Raw genomic sequence first — 6,296 nt, forward strand, 5'->3', positions numbered from 1 at the left:
GTAAGCTGTTACACTGATGCCCCCTATCTCCAATACATATTTATGAGCATTCCAGTCCCTTTTTCCCTAATTGAACTTCTACACATCACTTGTGCTGAGATCCCCTACTTCATGTAAGTTAATTAACCATTTATATCAAATTAATTAGCATTTATGTAAATTGGTTGCCATAGTAGTACAACAGTTAAACCTTGTGAATTTCATTCATATATATATTGCCTAAATGTATTCTAAACTTCAGTACTCTGTGTTTTTCTTAATTCAATTGCTTGCCTGTCATCTAGTCACATCAAGCCTGGGCCTTAGTTATGGTAAGTCATCGTTACCTTATAGACCTTAGGCCTGTTGGTTCTCTACTTGCATTATAACATTAATCAGTACATTTTTTAAATTATAGACAAGAATAGATTCCACATTTTATTATCTGAATTTCTTATAACAATATTATTGAATTTGAATTTCCTGAGTTTCTAATGCTTGATTTAGGGATAAATACAATGTTTCTGTAACATTCTCTTTCCCAGTCTTAGCTCCATTCAAGTATTTTGTCTTTAACTAAATAACACAATTGTAGTCTGCGGTCAGCTGATGAGTTGGTGTCCTTGTGTATCTCTGTACCAAGTACATGCTTGTTAATTTACTTATTTTGACATACAGCTTATTTAGAGATTAATGTGGATATTTACATAACTGAAATGTTTATGTTAATTTTCACATCATCTAAAAATAAAGATTCAATTACACTATTGAACTGTACCTCCAATGTTACATAACTCTGTACTCTTACAATAATAGCCAATAGCCCATCATAAGACAGGATTTCTGGGTCTCTCCTCCATGTCCTATTCCCTTTCTATCTCGCTTTTCTCTCCTGAGCCTCCAGTCTCTTGCTCTGTCTTTCTCTCTCTCTCTCTCTCACCCTCCTACTGCCTCCCCACCCTCAACTCTCCTCTGCCTCCTGCCTCTCTCTCCATCTCTCTCTCTCTTCTCCCCGTCCTGCCTCTCACTTTCTCTCCACTCTCCTCTGCCTCCTCTCTGTCTCCTCCACTCTCCTCTGTCTCTGTCAGGGATGCATGCTCATCCAGGCCCTGCCCCCTGGCCATGTACATCACCGCCCCGTCCCCCATGCCCTCCCGCCATGGCACTCGGCTGACTTCTTCACCGCTCAGCTGGGCTGCCGTGGGGGACCAAGTGGTGCATGTGGCCGTTTGGGCCCCGCACTCTCCATGCAGCACGGGCCGCTCAGAGGGAACAGCCAGCATTTCAGCAACAGCGTCGCCCAGAGGGAACAGCCAGAATTTCAGCGTTACAGACTCTCAGACGTTGGGCTACTATATACATGACTAGCCAATTAGCCCCACGCGTGGGGAGCGCGGACCCCAAAGGGCTGCTTGCCGCTGCTTGCTCCCCAGCTGGGAGCACCGCAGCGCACCAGGCAGGGAGGAGAAGGGGGCGGGGCTGTCCGGAAGGGGGGTGGAAAGCAGAGCTGTGGGGCTGGAGGGAAGGATGGGGGGGCAGAGGAAGGGGGGAGGTAAGTAGCACTGGTAGGGGGGATGTCCAGGGGGGCCGGCCAAACTGCCAAGGATGGAGGGGAAGGGGGGCGGGAAGCAGAGCTGGGGGGGGGATCGGGGGCTGTAGGGAAGGATGGGGGGCCCGGAGGAAGGGGGGAGGGAAGCAGCGCTGGCGGGGGGTGTCTGGGGGACCATGGGGCTGGCCAGCAGGAAGAGGGGGGTGGAAAGCAGAGCTGGGGGGGGGGGATCAGGGGCCGTAGGGCTGGACGGGAGGAGCGGGGGATCAGGGGCCGTAAGGCTGGACGGGAGGAGGGGGGCGGGAAGCAGACCTGGTGGGGGGTGATGGTGCAGCCACTGGCCGCAGCCGGACCCCAAAGGGCCACTTGCTGCCACTTGCTACCCCGATGGGGCCCAGCGGGAGCGCTGCTCAACTGGGAGTGCCGCAGTGCACCAGGCAGGGAGGGGAAGGGGGCGGAGCTGGCCGGAAGTGGGGTGGAAAGCAGAGCTGGGGAGGATTGGGGGCTGTGGGGCTGGAGGGAGGATGGGGTGCTCGGAGGAAGGGGGGAGGGAAGCAGCGCTGGTGGAGGGGCATGTCCAGGAGGCCGTGGGGCTGGCCGAATTGCCACGGAGGAAGGGGAAGGGGGGCAGGGCACTGACATACACTGCCAGGGGGCATGGCCATGTATGTCAGCGTTACAGATGCACAGACAATGGGCTACGATTAATATAATTAACAGCAATTAATTAATAGTGATAATTAAGCTTAATCACAGTGGCAGAATCTCTTGAAATCATGTTTAGTATGATATTAATTTCTGTTCCTTAATAGGGTGAAAGTCTTTTGTTATCTTTGAGTGGTTTTGCTTCATTTGGCCTTTTTGTTAATAGCAAAACAAAACACTAACTATACATTTTATGTTTCTAAGCCAAGATGTAAAGAACCACTGCTATCTCTTCCCTGCAGAGACAATTTTGCCCTTCCAGTTCTATTTATTTTATTCCATTTTTAATTACTGGAAATATTTTAATTGAACCAGGATCTTTGTTTTAAAAGTTGTAGTGCATATGAGTATTTCTACATCTCTGCCCTCTACAGATAGATCAGATCCTATTTCATCCGTGCCAAAGGAAGGATTTCTGGTATCTAGTTTTCATGTTTTGGAATCTATTTTAGGGAAATTCTGGTTACCTTTTATGAGGTGAAATGATTCAAAAAGTAAAAATGTGAGGAAAAAATTCCTGTGAATCCCCAGTCTTACAGAAATGAGACAACCATACCTAAAAGATTGTTAGGACCGACTTATTTCTTTTGTGATCACTTTTCAGTGTAAAAAAAAGAATTAATTAAAAGCTTCATTTAAAAAAAAAGCTTTTTACAAACATTTACTTGATGTTTTAGTAATCTTAACCAGAAACCAGATACTAAAGTCATAAGCCCTCCATTGGTTTAATGTTAACAGGTAGAACTGAACCTGGGACCTTTGCAGCATAGTACATGAGCTAAAAAGAAGTTGGCTCTCCACTAAGGCTATTTCAAATTAACTTAATTTGAAATAGTTAATTTGAACTAAGCTAATTTGAAATAATGCATCTATACACAAAAGCTATTTCGAAATAGCGCGTCCACACTGTGTGGACCCTGAACCAAAGTTAAGGCTGGCTGGAACCAGTGCCGGCAAGGCATCAGGTTAGGACGTAGTGTGTGGGGCTGCTGCCTGAGGCTAACTGAGCTCTGTACTTAAAGGGACCCTACCCGTACCCTAGACAGACAGTTCTCAGGGTTCCCTGCTTGCTTGTCTGCCTCGATGAGGGACAGTAAAGCCGTCCTGTCCTGGAGTGCCCTGAGTGCCTGTACTCGGGACACAACAGCACTCGGCCACATGGAGCCAGAGCTGCCCCTGGGTATGCCGATGTGTCTTGTGGGGTTGTTGCCATCAGCCTGGCTGCACTTGCTGCAGGGTGCCATCCAGGGGGTCCATCGGGGGGCTGTCAGCATCCGGGAGGCCCTGCGGGAGAGCGTCCACCCCTCAGAGCCCTCAGAGCCACCCTGGTCCTCCCCACCGGGGGCTCGTGCCCAATTTCTCCCTCATGTCCTTCCACTTACCTCTCCCTAGCCCCCCTTCCTAATGTCAAACAAAAGGCATGTATGTTCAAAAATAGAAACTGGGTTTATTGAACAAACCTGGGGTGGGGGATGAAACTCTGGGGAGACTGGGAAAAGGAGGTGGGAGAGGGGAAAAGAGAGGGTGGGAGAAACCTGGGAGGAGAGAGCTAGAAAGGGGAAGAAGGGGGAGGGGAAGTTCAGGGCCCAGGGTTGGGGGGGTCTCACCTGACCAACTTGATTTTCATGCAAACCTGCTCCTGGGTTCGCATGTGGCCTTTGGTGGCCAGGCTGGCAGCTATCCTGCCATAGACGGCCGCATTCCTCTGTCTAGTGCAGAGATCATGGACATTAGGGGCATTCCCCCCAAACCTGAATAAGGTCCATGATCTCCACCCAGGACCAGGAAGGCACCCACCTTCTCCAGCCCCTGTCAGGCTCCTGGGAGATGGCAGACTGCTCCTGGGCAGTGGTGGAGGGCTGGCTGCCAGTGGCTTGCTAGCTCATGTGTTGCTGGCAACTGCTGGCTCTGGACTGGTAGGCTTGGAGCTGGCACAGACACTGTGGCCAGGGTCTACCCCTTTAATGGCTCCGGGGCTGGGGGAGAGGAGAGTAAGTGTTCCTGGTTGTGCTCAGAGTGGCCACCAGGTCTCCCTGGGAAGGGCTAGAGGCCCCCTATTTCGAATTAAGTTTCTACACAGCACTTAATTCTAAATAGCTATTTCAAATTTGGCGTTACTCCTCATAGAATGAGGTTTATCAAATTCAAATTAAGCGCTCCGCTATTTCAAATTAATTTTGAAATGGTGGTTTGCACGTATAGACGCTATTAAAGTTAATTTGAAATAGTGGCTGTTATTTCGAATTAACTTTGCAGTGTAGACATATCCTCTGGGTGAGTCTACACTGCAGGGCTTAACTCGAAATAAGCTACGCACATTGAGCTACGTCAATTGTGTACCTTATTTCAAAATAGCTTATTTCGAAATAGGGAGCATCTACACAGCACATATTTCAAAATAAAGCACTCTTCCTCCAACTTCCCTTATTCCTTGTACAATGAGGGTTACAGGAGCCAGAGTAAGAAGTCCTCCAGCTTGATAGTATTTTGACACTATTTCAAAATAACTGTCTGCTGTGTAGATGCGGACTAAGTTATTTTGGAATAGCGCTAGTTATTTCAAAATAGTGTTGCAGTGTAAACGTATCGTCTGTGAATGGTCTAAGTGCCACTATGTTGGACAGTGAACCACACCCAGTAGGTGTGCAGGTTACACTGGCACAGATAATAAGGATTTTCTTTATGTAGAATAGCTGATTATTAAGGAACCAGTGATAATTGTGCAGGTTTTGCTGGTCATACATTCATTATATTTGTCATCAGCATATTGGATTTGAATTCTTGTGGTTGCCTGGAGATGAATTTTGTGGAAGGGGGATGTGGAAATAGAGTATATGCAGTTAATCATATAGTTGAATAATTATACACATGGCTTCAAAACTGAGTTATGGACATTTATTTTCACTTCATTAACGGCTACTTCTCTGTGAGGGAGAGTGCTCAGTAACTTGTGAAAAACATATTCAAAATAATTAAGATATGAGTAAATCATATGTAGGTTAGTTTTCATATATAATACAGGTTGAACCTCTGTAAACCCAGACTCTGGTCTGGCAACATCCAGACCACAGATGTGCCAAGACCAGACAGTCCTGGTGGAGGGCTGGCTGCTGGGTTGCCCAGTTCCCTGCAGTTGGGCTGCCTGGTGGGACTGGGAGCCCGGTGTGTGGCAGTGGGCATGCCAGGAGCTGGGCTGCCCTGCTTATCGGGGGCACCAACAAGCCAGCCGAGAGCCGGGGAGCCAGTAGCAGAGGGGTCAAATATGACCTCCCCATGTCAAAATCCCTCATCCAGAACCAATCAGGCCCCAAGATGCTGGACCAGGAAGGTCCAATCTGTAGGAAAAGATCCTTCTAATTTTAGGGTTCACAGATGTCTGCTGTGTTACATCACAGTGTGTTGCTGGTGCGCTATAGATAGTTGGATTGCTATTTTTTGAGCAGCTGATGGAGTGCTGCTGTTTAAAGACCAGTTCTATACCACAGTGTCCAATTCTGAAATAAGAATGTCCTCTTAAAAAACCCGATAAGGCTCTGTCTGATGGGGCGCCGAAACCGCAGCCGAATAGGCTTTCTCGCTGTTGACTACTACTCCACAATCCATCCGTGGGCTCTTTACAGCTGGAGAGTAAGCTCCCGCAGGCGGAGACCATCTCTCTGTAGAGGTCCTAGCGGTACAGGCTATGGGTCCAGGAGAGCTGTGCCATGAACACACGCCGGGTGTGCGCGCCGCACAGCGCTCTGACTTCGGCCGACGAGTGCACGCACCAGCTGTGCGCGGAACGCGTGAGCAGAGTTGGGAGTCCGCCCCGTTGAGCAGAAACACGCTCTACCGCTCCCGGCTGAGTGCTTAGTGCCTCCTCTACGCCAGGGGGCGCTGCGGATACTGAGCGGCAGTAGGGGACGCCGCCGGCTCTACGCACACACACAACGGCTTCCTCTTTGCTCTCACTTCCTTCCCCCCCCCTCGGTTTTGCTCTTTGGCCCCTAACGGCTGCCGTCGTGACAACGCAGGAGGGTCACGGCGCCAGGGGTCAGCCGAGGCGAAGGCGGGGTTTCCCGGG

This window comes from Pelodiscus sinensis, chromosome 8 (genome assembly GCF_049634645.1).
Source record: "Pelodiscus sinensis isolate JC-2024 chromosome 8, ASM4963464v1, whole genome shotgun sequence".
NCBI classification, from domain to species: domain Eukaryota; kingdom Metazoa; phylum Chordata; order Testudines; family Trionychidae; genus Pelodiscus; species Pelodiscus sinensis.